At 38.6% G+C, this 16,528-nt stretch overlaps 1 pseudogene; it reads left to right on the top strand.

Moving 5' to 3' along the window:
* Nucleotides 15,085–15,254, top strand: Vom2r-ps48 (vomeronasal 2 receptor, pseudogene 48; annotated as a pseudogene).

Genomic DNA, 16,528 nt, shown 5'->3' on the forward strand with positions numbered 1-16,528 from the left:
AATGTCAACACAACACAAGGTTTTCTTTCACACACACACACACACACACACACACACACACACACACACACACACACAGTTTGTTTTAAAAATGTTATCATAAATGATCTTTGCTTTCAGCATGAGATTTTTGGTGATTATGTTTTGGGTCTCTTTATTGGGTTATTTTTTAATTTACAAAGACCTGGTTGTATAAAGAGATGTTACATCTTTTGTATTTTCCTCTTTTAATTCTACCAGGAGTACCATCAGTTTTCCTTTGTTGTGTATGATAGGGAGGAGTCACAGTCACCCCTGGTACCCAGCACAATGGTTAATTTTAGCAGATAGCTGCAGGTGGGAACAGGTTCTCAATGATGGTTACAGATGCCCAGGTGATTCTAGCCTTCTGAATCATGTGTTAATAATCTAGACCAGTGGTTCTCAACCTTCCTAATGCCATCTTGCTGTCCTTCCATGAGCATTTGTGATATATCTCAGATTTACGTGGAACCTTGGCATGAGATAACATAGTTTACTCTCCAATGTAATTTACGGCATCTTTATATGAAGTTGAAATTGTGTATAGAGTATTCCTTGACTACTGTGCCCTCCAGATCTCTTGCTATGAGTTTCTTTACTGATGCCCAGGAGTTCTGATATTATCAGCCACTGTAGAGCATTTTTCAATAAGTAGATGCTGTGAAAACCTGCATTGAGCAAGATGTCTGGGGTGCCCAGTCTAGCTTAGAAGTGTGCAGGTGTAACAGTGTTCTTTTTTGATATGTTCTCCTGAAGATCACTTGCATTTAGGGATAGCTATGAATGTGATGCATTATAAAATTGTGAACTTAAACCACCTCATACCCACAAAAATACACACACACACACAATTAAAATTTTAAAAATTCAGATTAAAACAAAGCAACAAATTAAAAATAGATTTTGAAAGCTTTCTGATATTATGAAGATTTCATCGAAATGATTAACCAACTTGGAATTGTGAGTAGGAATAAATGAAAATCACACTTCCATATATGAGACAATAGAGTCCAAAAAGAAAGGGGAAAATTTGCATGTCATTTTGGAAAATGACATAAAGTATACAAAAGACCAGAATTATTAAAATTAATGATATTGACCTTGAGTACTAGAATACTTTTTGTTTTTACTTGTTGTAGTGAGCAAAAAATTGAAAGTAAAAATTTGAAATCCACAAATGACACTATCAAAAGGGACCATGTCTTTAGAGGCATGACAATCTGACAATCTGTCTTTAACAGATATTAAACACTGTCCTAAATTTCTAATTCTTGCATTTTTAAAATGTTCATTTGTATTTGTTTTTATGTACATTGGTGTTGTGCTTACATGTCTGTTTGAATGAAAGCATAGGGTTGCTCAGAACTGGAGTTACAGGTAGTTGTGAGCTGCCCTGTGGGTGTTAGGAATTACATGAGTATACAGTACTCTTAACTGATGCCCCATTTCTCCAATCCCCTAATTATTGTTTATACAATTTCTAGTCATGTTTCTATGCTTATCCTCCAGAGTCCATGTAATCTCTGTCTTCATTTATTTATGCTTTTACCACCTATTCCCATATTTTCCCTTCATTTCAGTTTACTTAGGTATTTAACATTGATATCTTAAAATATGTTGGGTTTATGTTTGTTCATTTTCTATATTATTTCCTTAAAATATGTTTCAAGAAAGTTTCTCATGTAGCTCAGGTTGGTCTTGAGCTCTCTGCAAAGCTGAAGATGACTTTGAACCCCTGGTTCTCCTCTGTCTCATTACATGCTGGGATTGCAGGTAAATACAACCAACCCTGGGATTGCACATGATATACACCATCAACCCTGGCTTATGAAAAACTGGGGCCTTAAACCCAGGACCGCCTGTATACTGGACAAGCACTCTACTGAACTGCATTCCAAATCCTCAGTTTTCTTTTACTTACTATTAATATTTATTTCCTTTCATTTAATTACTTATTAATTTATGTTCCTTGATTATTTTCATTGTGTGCATTCATTGAACATGACTGTGTTACAAAGGGACATTTGCATGTAAGCATGTAATACATAACCATTTTCTCTCCCATACTGCCATACACTCTCGTTTATTGCCTTTCCTCTAATTTTTTAAATTTTGTAAAAAAATTGATCTTCCAAAATTTGTGAGCATTGGTGTTTTTTCTGCCTGTATGTCTGTACACTATACACATCCAGTGTCTGCAGAGACCTGAAAAGCATGGCTTATCCCTGGAGATTGGCTATACATATGATTGTGAGCTGTCATATGGTGTTGGGAAATCGAAATCTTGTTCTCTGCAAGAACAAGTACACTTACATACTGAGCCATCTCTCCAAGATTTCTTTTAAAGTAGTTATAAGTAACCAATACAGTAATATATACAAACATGCATGCATGTGTATACACACACACACACACACACACACACACACACACACAATATTTATCTTTTGTTTGAGCTTAGCCTTTAATGGCTGAGACATCTCTATCCTTCAACCCCCAGTCTGTTCTGCCTACAAATGTACAAGGATAATGATGGAGCAGACATTGAGAGAATTGCCAGCCAATGACAGACCGAACTTGAGATGCATCCAATGCAAAAAAGCCAAACCCTGACTTTATTAATGATATTGCTATGCTTGCAGACAGAAGTGTAGCATAACTGTCTCATGAGAGAGGCTTTATCTACCCATTGTTGGAAAGAGATCTAGAGACCCACAACTGAACATTAGGCAGAGTATGCTTTATTTTAAGGAAGAGTGGAAGGTAGGATTGAATGAGCTGATTGGGTCAAGGGCACTACAAGAAGACATATGGACTCAAGTAACCTGGGACCATGGCAATTCACAGAGACTGCACCACCAACCAAAGAATATGCATGGACTAGACTTAGCCTCCACCCAGCCCACAAGTGTAGCAGATGTGCAGCTTGATCTCTATGTGGGTCTCCTAACAATTGGAGTGGGGACTGTCTCTGAGTATATTGCCTTCTACTGTATCCCCATCCCCCAGTCGGGCTCTGTGGGAAGGCCTCAGTGGGGAAGGATGGAATTAGTCCTGCTGAGACACTTCATGTCTCAGGTGTCAGTGGTATCCGAAGGGAGGGGTTCCCATTCTCTTAGGAGGAAGGGCTTGGTAATAAAAGGAGGTATTTGTGAGGGTGGGACTTAGGAGAGATATGGGGGGGGAGTGTGAATGTTACATAAAGTGAATAAATAAATAATGGGAAATATATAAACAAAGAAAAATATTTATTTTCTTATTTGTGTGCATGTACCTGTGTGGAGGGTGTTTGACCATTTGAATGTGAGTGATGTGTTCATAAAAAGTTAGAGGCGGGTGGGGACTGAGGCATCCCCTTCCCTCTGAGGGACTAGCCACAGGATGGCATAGTGTAGAATAGAGTTTATTCAGGGCATGTGGAGAGGAGTTAAGAGGATGGTAGGGGAGAGAGAGAGAGAGAGAGAGAGAGAGAGAGAGAGAGAGAGAGAGAGAGAGAGAGAGAGAGAGAGGGAGAAGAAGAAGGAGGAGGAGGAGGAGGAAGAGGAGAGAAAAGAAGAGAAGAGAAGAGAAGAGAAGTAGAGAAGAAGAGAAGAAAAGGGAGTAGAGACCAGCCATGAGCAAGTGGAGAGAGACTGGCAAAGGGAATGGGGAGAGGGATGGGAATGGGTCAAATGTGGAAGTGGTAAAGAGCAAGAGAGCAAGAGAGCACCAAGAATAAAAGAAAAAGGAGGGGGCAAGCAGCCCCTTTTATAGTGTCAGGCATGCCTGGCTGTTGCCAGGTAACTGTGGGGGTGGAGCTTAGATGGAATGCTAACACCCTTAACTTCATACAACATCTCCATTTTGCACCCTTCTGCCTATCATTCTGTTTCATTAAGCATTGTGAGAGTCCTTATTAGGGTCACCATCATAGACTGCAGGAAGTTTTCATTGCACTGGGTTTCCTCACAGGCCCCAAGTGTGCTGAGTTGTCTATTTAACATATCAAAGCAGGAATGGTTATAAGGTTCTCCCAGTATCTCTAAGTTCTTACCTGTTACAGGATATGGCTGACCTTCTCAACTGTCTACTCTGAAGTCTACAGTCTGGGGATTGGGCTGCTGTTTCCATAGAGGGGACTTCCTATAGCTGGCAATTCTCTCTTATCCCTTTTAAAATTGCCCTTCTATATTATATCTAGAAACAGACATATATTTTTTCATTTTTATTTTATTCTTGCTCATTCATTAATCATTGTAGTTAAAACCTTAAATTAATGGAACTGAACCTCCTTCTATAATAAGTCTGTTAACTATAAATCAGAGAGACCAAAAGTTTTCCCTTTGCCATTCTGAGGATCTAAAACTCTTTCTTCTGTCTGCGAGTGTCTGTATACACAAAAGATAGTAGTGACTTCCTTACAATCACAACCTCTGAGGAAGTTGCCTGGGCTTGTTCTCATTGCAATGACATTGTCCTGGTTTGTTTGATACACATTTTTGAGTATTTTAACACTAGCTTTTGTGGTAGGTTGATGCTGGCTAAAGATTTACTTTGTATCTAGTGCTATACTTGCCATGGTGGAGAAGACTTTGCATTCTTGTACAAAATGAATTGACGGGATTTAACAATGTATATTGTGAACTACATTCCTTAGTCAGACAGGTGTTAGAATTGTTACAAAATTACTATGCACTGGCCTACCACCCCACCCTCCAATGCCTCTTTATTATTGTATATATTTATGGAGATTTACATGCTTAATGGGCAGCATACTGATCTGGATTTCTCTGTCTCAGCACATTTTCCACCCAGGCAGAGGTACACAAAATATTTGTGGATATGAGATGGATGCAATTGTTTTTTCAATGTTCTAGTTGTCAGTTTGTTTTTAAGTCTCTGTCCAGTTAATCATAACCAGGACATTAACCTTTGTCTCAGTATCCTTGTGATAATTTCAGGGCTAATGTATGACATAGAATCTGCTGTTCTGCTATCAGAGTATTTGTGATTATCTCTAGAACACTGACTATAAAATATTTCCTTGTAAATATCAAAGGGGAACACTGTGGAAAAGAAGGTTCCTCCTCAGCATGATAGGATACATGTGGTTATTGATTTCTGGCAAGGAGCAAACATCTTCAGCTGTAGAGTGATAGGTTTTTAACCTGGAAAAACAAGCTGAGGTGCCTATTTAAGATATCAAAGAAGACCTGTTCCCCATGTACCCCCTGCATCCCTCAGGCCCCAACTGTTAAAAGGTCCTCAGGGCTGGCATAAACAGCATTGTATCATCTGGCGAACCCTTCCTAATCTTCTAGAAGCAATAACAAGTTTCTGGGAGATGGATGAATATCTTAATAGAACTTCTGCAAAGTTGGAAGGAATAGAGGTCAGGTGATATGACTCATATGCCCATGATGGGAAGGGTCTTATAAGACATAGTTGCCTTCAGTTACCCATACTTCAGAAGTAAGCTCCCACCCTTACATTTAAAAATTCATTGGATTGGGCTGGAGAGATGACGCAGAACTTAAGAGCACTGACTATTCTTCCAGAGGTCCTGAGTTCAAATCCCAGCAACCACATGGTGACTTACAACCATCTATAATCAGATCTGATGCCCTCTTCTGGTGTGTCTGAAGACAACTACAGTGTACTTATATATAATAAATAAATAAAAAATTATTTCCCTTAAAAAATAGATTTCCCTTGTCACCCAGTTGGCCCCAGATATTAGAAAAAAGAAATTAAAAAAATTGGATTCAGAATAGATTGAGTGGAAATATTTCTTTCCTCTGACACGGATGTACCTACAATTGGAAGAATATATATTCATGAAACAGCACATTAATTTTTTCATTAATTAATTTATTTTTCTCTTTACATCATGATTGCAGCACTCCTTCTCTCCTCCCAGTCCCAAACTTATATACCCTTCTCCATTCCCTCCACCCTGTCTTCTCAGAGACAGGACTGATCCCTACCATGGGTACCAATCCACCTTCCCCTACCCAGGTAGATTAAATTATAGCACCAATAAGGACATCCACCACAACTAAGGTCAGATAAGGCAAGCCAGCTTGGAGGAAGGAATTCAAAGTTAGGCAACAAAGTCAGAGAGAGCCCTCCCCCAAATCCAATTATTAGGAGACCCAAGCTGCACATCTGCTACATATGTGTAGGTGAGCCAAGGTTCATTCAGCCCATGTATGTTCTTTGGTTGGTGATTGAGTCCCTGTGAGTACAGTTGGACCGAAGTTTATTGACTATGTAGGTCTTCTTGTGGTTTCTTTGACATCTCTGGCTACCTGAATCCTTACCTGCCAGGTTTCCTGACAAGAATTGTTGAACTCTATTTATTGTTTGGCTATAGGTCTCTGCTTCTGTTTCCATTAACTACTGAATGAAGCTGTTAAGATGAAAGGAAACCACTCTCAGAAGACAGCTGTACTAGACATAACAATGTAACCTTAATTATGTCTAAGACTGGCTTTTTCCCATGGGATGGATTCCAAATTCGGCCAGCCATAGTTCTGTCATTCCCATCAAACTCCGTTCCATCTGTATACTTGCACATATTTTAGGTAGGACAAATTTGGTATTGAAGATTTTGTGGGTGGGTTGGTGTCCCCTTACTTCCAATGGAAGTTCTTCCTGGCTAAAGCAGGTGGCCACTTCCGTCTCCATATCCTCCATGGCTAAGAATCTCAGCTAATCACCTATACTTTGATTAGTATTCCAGTTAAAATTATTGGTTCACTATCTAACCAGAATAGAAGAATTTCTTGATACATAATTAGTGCCTGATCTGGGCTAAGAGGTATTTGTTCCTGACTTCTCCAAAACAAGTATACTTTGTCAATAGTCTGCCAGGAATCAGCCCTGGTGGGGTCTTCTTTCTTGTTCATTTTCTTGAGGCAGCAGAGGGGGAAGAGCCTCAGTGAAGGGTTGGACTTGGTCTTTTGAGATATGGAGTAAGATTTTGTCTTATGTGATATTAATAATAATAAAATAATATAATAATAAAATGTTTACTCATCTAAGTCAGTGTTACCTTGCTACTGAAGCTGACCTGCCTTCTGTGATCCTCTGAGGTCAGAAAGTGTAGAAAGAGCAACAGATTTAAGTAAATAGCCTTTGTACTATTTCCACAGTAATTGTGAGGCCCTAATTTTCCACCTGCTAGTAGGATGTATCAGGAAAAATAGGACACTTTGAAAAGTGATAATAGTGTTTATTATTAAGTTGTGAAAATGTTCCTACTAAAGCTATCTAAAAAGGGGGGAAGCAGAACGATCCTAAGTGGGGACAAGGAAAAAAAATCTCTATGGGAGGAAAGGCAAAAATTTTTTAGTAAAAGAAAATTTCTATTCTTACCTCTTTGTCTTCAATACTTATATATCTTTTAGAATACATGATCACATGTTTAAAAGTTCACCACAAGTTCACATAAAAAATCAAATCATGAATTGAAATTGCTTACAACAGAATGTTTATATGCATATCCATTAGGAGTAATTATCTGGCTAAACATCCATCACCTGTCTCACCTTCACAGGTTTAAGGCAGGTTTAAAAACATAACTAAGTAAGACTTGTTATAGTCAGAGCTGCCAGATATGGGTGCTTGGTAGTAAACTTGAGTTCTATGCAAGAGCAGTGTGTCTTCTTAATCTAGAGAGCATCCAATCTTGAAAGCATCCAAGATCTGGTTTTGAATAAGAAATTTTCTAAGTTTCAACATACTCCCAATTATTTCCATAGACTCTAGTCCAAGCAGTGTAGTTAAAGCAAAACTCATCACTCTTCTTACTAAGTGGCAGCACTTTCCACAAACTTCTACAAATGATGTACAATTTCTAACTCAAAGCAGTATTGTGTGAGGGATTCTATTAGTGAGACAAAATGTTAAGAAGATTTTCCCCAGATTTTACAACTGGCAAACAATACAAGTACCACAATGAACACCACCTTGGAAAGAAAAAGAGTATCCACTAAGTTGTGTATAACAGCATTATTTGTTCTCTTGGGTATTCTTCATCTGAACTTTGAAATGAATATTATTCACATTGGCATTCTTGGATCTGCTCTAGAGATTACGCTCTATTTTGGAAAACTAAAATTAATTCATTAAATATGTTATTGTCATATATTATGTATAAAGTGTAAAGTGCAAAAGGCATCAATGCTCATTATATGTGAAACAAGTCACTTTGATACAAACGTTGAATTTCACAGGTTCAAAGTTTCCTTCAATGCTGGGATGACAGGCATGAGAACATTCAACATTTTCTAAATTATGGTAGCATTGACACGAATAATATAGTCACCATTATAGTTTCCTAAACTTGTCTGGTAAGTTGATATTTGCCCTAAAGCTCAAATTATCCAAGATGCAATCCACAGACCACATGGAGTTCAAGAAGAAGGATGACCAAATTGCAGATGCTTCACTCCTTCTTAAAAGGGGAACAAAAATACCCATAGGAAGGGTTGTGGAGGCAAAGTATATAGCAGAGACTGAAAGAATGGCCATTCAGAGTTGCCCTACATGTGGCCCATATTTATATGGCCACCAAAACTAGATACGATTGATGAGGCTAAGATGTACATGCTGACAGGAACCAGATGTAGATCTCTCCTGAGAGACACAAGCAGAGAATGCCAAATGTAGAGGCAAAAGACAGCAGCAAACTGCTGAACCGAGAACAGGACCCCCATCGGATGACTTAGATAAAGGATTGAAAGAGCTGAAGAGACTTGCAACCCTATAACAACAACAATGCCACACAACCAGAGCTTCCAGGGACTAAACCGCTACCCAAAGATTATACATGGATTGACCCTGGGCTCCAACAGCATATGTAGCAGTGAATAGACTTGTTGTGGGCACCAGTGGAATGGGAAAGCCTTGGTACTGCCAAGGTTGAAACTCTAGTGCAGGGGATTGTTGGGGGGAGTAGTAAAGGGGAGGGGTTAGGGGGCTGATGGACAGGAAACCTGGAAAGGGAATAAACACACACACACACACACACACACACACACACACACACACACACACACACATATATATATATATATATATATATATATATATATATATATCTCCAGTAAAAGAAAGAAAATGAATTTGACCCAAGATTGGTACTCCAAGAAAGAAAGAAAGAAAAAAAAAACTATTGATGTTATGAAATAAGTTTTGTACAACATTTCAGGGTGGTTCCTGAAAAGCAAGTATAGAATACATAAAACCTTATACTAGTAAAATTAATTCAAGACAGTGGGACTCTCAGAAGAATCATTGAATGCAATGAACAGAAGTAGAAAGCTAATAGAACTAACTGAGTTAAGGGTTAACTTTTTTCTTTCTGGCCGTTGCCTGACATCTTTGGCCATGTCATTTTTCTTCAGAGATTCACAGGAAAATGCAAGTAGCTGACCTCAAATCTCTTGCAATCACTATTATTTTGGTCACAGGCCTGGGAAAAGAGGAAGCTTGAAATTTTAGGAAGAATTGTAATTCTTGATTGTTTGTGAGATGTTGTTTTCTTTTGAATATCACTTGGCAATAATTATACAATGACTTTTTTTCTACCTGCTTTTGGAGTAGAAATAAAAGATTGGGGTAAGAAAAAGTGAGAGAACATGAGAGGAGCATGAGAAGAGTGAGTGAAAAAAGAATGTGAGGTATGAGGAGAAGTGTGTTTGTGAGTGAAAGGAGAGATAATGTTAAGTGTGTGTGGAGAAGTGTGTGTGAGAGTGAAAGGAGAGAATATGTGGTATGTGTGAAATGTGTTGGAAAAGGGTGTGAAGATTGGGCATGAGCACAAAAGGGGAATGAATAGAGGTGTGAGGCAGTGTGGAAGTTCATGAAAAGAAGAGCACACATAAGAAAACAGAGTGCGCAAGATAGTGCAGAGTACATGCAGCCTCAAGCTGTGAGTGAGTGAGTAGGAGAGAAAGAAAGCAGAGATTGAGAAAGGAGAGAGAAACTTTAAACTTTGAAAAATTGCCTGTCAATTTGTACACAAAAAGTAGCCTTTGTATATTTATTATGTACCTTCCAGATATCCTGGCTTCAGGTTGAGAACTCCGATCCTGTGTCCAGGCTGAACACAGACACTTATATATGATTGACAGCATAGAAGAAATGGAATGAGATTTCCCCAGTAGGGAGTTGGAACTGTGTCACAATTGCATGGAGAAGCAGCCAGTGTAAGTATTGCTGAGTAGTTTGCACAGGAAGAAGATACTCCCCAAATACTTTGTCCTCATCTCAGCTACTTTTGAGACATTCCAGAACTTTAAAGGCAGGATTGAAGACACAAATGTGAGAAAAATAACAGGATCCGAGAAGAAAAAACTCCAACACGAGGAAACCTCTCCATAGGAAAACAAGAAAGTAATCTTGCAACAAACCCTAATCAAGGTAGCTACACAAACACAATTCCAACTCTAACAACAAAATAATAAAAAACAATGATCACTGTTCCTTAATATTTCTTAACATCAAAAGACTCAATCCTCCAATGAAAACACATACACTAAGAGATAGGATACACAGAGAGGATCCAGCATTTTGCTGCATACAGGAAACACATCTGAGTGAAAAAGGCAGTCAATAACTCAGTGGAAAAGGCTGGAAATCAATATTCCAAGCAAATGGTCCCAAGAAACAAAATGCAGTAGCCATTCTAGTATCACATAAAATCAACTTTCAATCAAAAGTTATCAAAAATCAAGGAAGGAACCTTCATATCCATCACAGGAAAATTCCACCTATTATAATTACACCAGAATTCTCCCAAGAGACTATGAAAGGAAGAAGCTACTGGGCAGATTTCATATAGAACATAAGAGAAAACAAATGCCAGGCCAGACCACTATATCCAGCAAAACTCACAATTATTAAAAATGGAGAAACCAAGATATTCCATAACAAAACCAAATTTACACAGTATCTTTCCATGCATCAAGCCCTACGAAGGATAGTAGATGGAAATCTCCAACACAGGGAGGGAAACTGCACACTAGACAAAGCGAGAAAGTAATCTCCTTGGAATAAAGCCAAGAGAGGCACACAAACATAATTCCACCTCTATCAAAACAAACAAACAAACAAACAAACAAAAAGCAAACAAAGAGAAACAACAATCCCTATTCCTTAATATCTCTTAATATCAATGGAATCAATTTCTCAATAGAAAGACATAGACTAATAATCTGGCTATGGAAAAAAAGCACTCAGCATTTTGCTGCATACAGGAAACACAACTCAGTGAAAAAAGACAGACATCACCTCAGAAAAAAGGCTGGAAGACAATTTTCCAAGCCGATGGTCCTAAGAAGCTGGAGTAGCCATTTTAATACAAAATAAAATCAACTTTCAACTAAAAGCTATCACAAAAATAAAGAAGGACATTTCATATTAACCAAAGGAAAAGTCTATCAAGATGAACTCACAAATATTAATGTCTGTGCTCCAAATGAAAAGCCACTAATATTCATAAAAGATATCTTACTAAAGCTCAAAGCACAAATTGTACCTCACACCATAATAGTGATAGACTTCAACCTGAAAATGAAGGCACAAAATACCACAAAATCATAGCTCTCAGGGCCTCCAAAAAGAAACTGGACAGAGCATCCACTAGCAGCTTGACAGAACACCTAAAACTCTACAACAAAAAGAAGCAAATACACCCAAGAGGAGTAATTTTCAGGCGTGTCAGCCCCTTGTGGTGCGTGATGAGAAGACACCAAGTGGCTATAACAAGCAGTTCTTATAGGGGTATAGGCTGCATCAGCAAAGGTATAGTTTAAAATTATTGGCTAAACATATTGTCCTTTGAATCTCTTGGCTAACAAGCATATGACATGCATTAAAACTTTATCTGGAAATAGAGGATCAGGTGACTATCAGTCAGTACATTCTTCAGACTTTCAAGAATGTCCCTGCTTCTCCTGAGAACTGTAGGTTGAGAATGGAACTTTGTCTAGCCTTGACTTGAGGCGGGAAGATGGTACTTGGCTTAATTTTGACCTGAGATGGTGGGTGTAAAGCTGGCAAAAGCCCTTAGGGTCCTTCACAGGAACTCCATATCCTGCCTACTTTCTTTTTTTTATCATTAACTTGACTATTTCTTATTTACATTTCGATTCTTATTCCCCTTCTGGGTTCTGGGTCAAAATCCCCCTAAACTCTCCCCTCCCCTTCTAAATAGGGTTCCCCTCCCCATCCTCCCCCCATTACCACCCTGCCCCCAACAATCACGTTCACTGGGGGTTCAGTCTTGGCAGGACCAAGGGCTTCCCCGACAACTGATGCTCTTACTAGGCTATTCATTGCTACCTATGTGGTTGGAGCAAAGGGTCAGTCCATGTATAGTCTTTGGGTAGTGGCATAGTCCCTGGAAGCTCTGGTTGGTTGGCATTGTTGTTCATATCAGGTCTTGAGCCCCTTCAATCTCTTACAGACCTTACTCTGATTCCTTCAACGGGGGTCCCAATCTCAGTTCAGTGGATTGCTGCTGGCATTCGCCTATGTATTTGCTGTATTCTGGGTGTGTCTTTCAGGAGAGATCTACATCTGGTTCATGTCATCCTGTACTTCTTTGCTTCATCCATCTTATCTAGTTTGGTGGCTGAATATTTATGGGTCACATGTGGGGCCGACTGGGAATGGGTGTTCCTTCTGCCTCTGTTCTAAACTTTGCCTCCCTATTCCCTGCCAAGTGTTTTCATGTTTCCCTTTTAAAGAAGGAGTAAAGCATTCACACTTTGGTCATGATTCTTGAGTATCATGTGTTCTGTGCATCTAAGGTAATTCAAGCATTAGGGCTAATAGCCACTTATCAATGAATGCATACCATGTGTGTTTTTCTGTACTTGGGTTACCTCTCTCAGGATGATATTTTCCAGTTCCATCCATTTGCCTATGAATTTCATAAAGTCATTGTTTTTGATAGCTGAATAATATTCCATTGTGTATATGTACCACATTTTCTGTATCCATTCCTCTTTTGAAGAGCATGTGGTTTGTTTCCAGCTTCTGACTATTATGATTAAGGCTGGGATGAACATAGTGGGGCATGTATCTTTGTTATATGTTGGGGCATCTTTTGGGTATATGCCCAAGAGTGGTATAGCTGGGTCCTCAGGTAGTGCAATGTTCAATTTTATGAGGAACCTCCAGACTGATTTCCAGAATGGTTGTACCAGTTTGCAGTCCCACCAGCAATGGAGGAATGTTCCTCTTTCTCCACATCCTTGCCAGCATTTGCTGTCACCTGAGTTTTGGATCTTAGCCATTCTCACTGGTGTGAGGTGAAATCTCAGGGTTGTTTTGATTTGCATTTCCCTTATGAGTAAAGATGTTGAACATTTCTTTAGGTGTTTGTCAGCCATACAGCATTCCTCAGCTGTGAATTTTTTGTTTAGCTCTGAACCCCATTTCTTAAATAGGGTTGTTCTCTCTGCAGTCTAACTTCTTGAGTTCTTTGTTTATTTTTCATCTATCTGTTGTATGACTGGCAAAGATCTTTTCCTAATCATTTGGTTGCCGTTTTGTCCTAACAACAGTGTCATTTGCCTTACAGAAGCTTTACAGTTTTATGAGATCCCATTTGTCGATTTTTGATCTTAAAGCATAAGCCATTGGTGTTTTGTTCAGGAAATTTTCTCCAGTGCCCATGTGTTTGAGGTGCTTCCCCACTTTTTCTTCTGTTAGTTTGAGTGTATCTGGTTTGATGTTGAGGTCCTTGATCCACTTGGACTTGTTTGTACAGGGTGATAAGCATGGTTTGATCTGAATTCTACATGCTGACCTCCAGTTGAACCAGCACCATTTGCTGAAAATGCTCTTTTTTCCATTGGATGGTTTTGCCTCCTTTGTCAAAAATCAAGTGGTGTGGGTTCATTTCTGGATCTTCAATTCTATTCCACTGTTCTATCTGTCTGTCTCTGTAGCAATACCATGCAGTTTTTTATCACTATTGCTGTGTTATACCACTTGAGTTCAGGGATAGTGATTTCCCCCAGAAGCCCTTTTATTGTTGAGGATAGTTTTAGCTATCCTGGGTTTTTTGTTATTCCAAATGAATTTAGAAATTGTTCTAACATTCTGAAGTATTGGATTGGTATTTTGATGGGGATTGCATTGAATCTGTAGATCGCTTTTGGTAAAATGGCCATTTTTACTATGTTAATCCTGCCAATCCATGAGCCTGGGAGATCTTTCCATCTTCTGAGGTCTTTCTTCAATTTCTTTCTTCAGGGGCTTGAAGTTCTTATCGCACAGATCTTTTACTTGCTTGGTTAAAGTCACACCGAGGTATTTTATATTATTTGGGACTATTATGAAGGGTGTCATTTCCCTAATTTCTTTCTCGGCTCGTTTCTCTTTTGTGTAGAGGAAGGCTACTGATTTATTTGAGTTAATTTTATACCCAGCCACTTTGCTGAAGGCGTTTATCAGGTTTAGTAGCTCTCTGGTGGCACTTTCGGGATCGCTTAATATACTATCATATCATCTGCAAATAGTGATATTTTGACTTCTTCTTTTCCAATCTGTATCCCCTTGACCTCCTTTTGTTGTCTGATTGCTCTGGCTAGAACTTCAAGAACTATATTGAATAAGTAGGGAGAGAATGGGCAGCCTTGTCTAGTCCCTGATTTTAGTGGGATTGCTTCAAGTTTCTCTCCATTTAGTTTAATGTTAGCAACTGGTTTGCTGTATATGGCTTTTACTATGTTTAGGTATGGGCCTTGAATTCCTATTCTTTCCAGGACTTTTATCATGGAGGGGTGTTGAATTTTGTCAAATGATTTCTCAGCGTCTAATGAAATGATCATGTGGTTTTGTTCTTTCAGTTTGTTTATATAATGGATTACGTTGATTGTTTTCCGTATATTAAACCACCCCTGCATGCCTGGGATGAAACCCACTTGAGCATGGTGAAAGATTGTCCTGCCTACTTTCTACCAGGCCAAGTCTCTTAATAACTCTCATACTCCAGTAAGAAATAGGTTCCTTCAATTCAACACATTTAAGGAGCTTGGATTGCTATAAAACTGCTGAACCTGCATGAGCAATATGTTTCTTTCTCCATCAGATATGAATTTGTGTGTGAAGTGTCCAAGGGACAAGTAAGCCAACAGAGAGCAGAAACATGCATTCAGAAAACTGTGATCTTTCTCAGTAATAAAGATCCTTTGGAGATGGACCTTTTTTTTTTTTGGTTCTTTTTTTCCCCCCGAAGCTGGGGACCGAACCCAGGGCCTTGCGCGCTTCCTAGGCAAGCACTCTACCACTGAGCTAAATCCCCAACCCCGTAGATGGCTCTTTTTAATTGCTTCTGTTTTTCTACCTTCATAACATAAGTCTTGAGACTTTTTGAACACAACAGCGAGGCTCTTGGGAATTTTAATACTATACCTTCAACTATGTCTTCCTCAAAGAACTAATGTTTTTCTGTGCTCCTTGTTCTTAGTTGAAAATTCAGATGCAGACTCCTGCAACATGCAATTAATTCTCCTTTTAGTTATAGCTTCTGTTGTTTCTTAGATTGTGCTCACCAAAACTATTACTATGTGTCTTTCAAATCATAGCTACAAGAAGAAATATGAAGTACATGCTGATTTCATTAGAGATGAGTTTCCATAGTATTAGAAGATGGACAGAAGTTACAATGGTTATCATGGAAAAATCCACGAAGGACCAAAAATAGAACAAGAAGATTAAGGAAGGATGATAAATATGTCTAAAGAGCAGTTGCAAGGTGAAATGCATTATACTTACAGATGAGAATATATATAATATGAAAATGTTATTATGAAACAATATCTTATTGTGCATTAATAGTGTGGAACATTATTGAGGAGATTAGACAAAATCTACCTCATTTATTAAGATAATATAGGATATAACAGAAGCCTTTACAAACTGCATACAGCCATTTGGTTCATCTGTGAATAGAGCCATATCAGGTCATAAGACCAGATAGCCAATGATAGAAATATTGGCATTAGAAAATGCAAACATTGAATTTAAGAGAACAATTAGACCATGGAAAGCAAAATGGTGCTGGTTCAACTGGAGGTCAGCATGTAGAAGAATGCAAATTTATCCATTCTTATCATCATGTACAAAGCTTAAGTCCAAGTCCATCAAGGACCTCCACATCAAACCAGATATGCTCAAGCTAATAGAATAAAAAGTGGGGAAGAGTCTCATACACATGGGCACTGGGGAATATTTCCTGAACAAAACACCAAGAGTTTATGCTCTAAGATCAAGAATTGACAACTGGGACCTCATAAAACTGGAAAGCTTCTGTAAGGCAAAAGACATTATCATTAGGACAAAGCGGCAATGAACAGATTGGGAAAATATCTTTACCAATACTACAACTGAGAAATGGCTAGTATCCAAAATATACAAAGAACACAAGAAGTTAGACCCTAGAGAGCCAAATAACCCTATTAAAGTATGGGATACAGAGTTAACAAAACATTCTCAGCTGAGG

This window comes from Rattus norvegicus, chromosome 1, assembly GCF_021556685.1.
Source record: "Rattus norvegicus strain SHRSP/BbbUtx chromosome 1, alternate assembly SHRSP_T2T, whole genome shotgun sequence".
Classification (NCBI taxonomy): domain Eukaryota; kingdom Metazoa; phylum Chordata; class Mammalia; order Rodentia; family Muridae; genus Rattus; species Rattus norvegicus.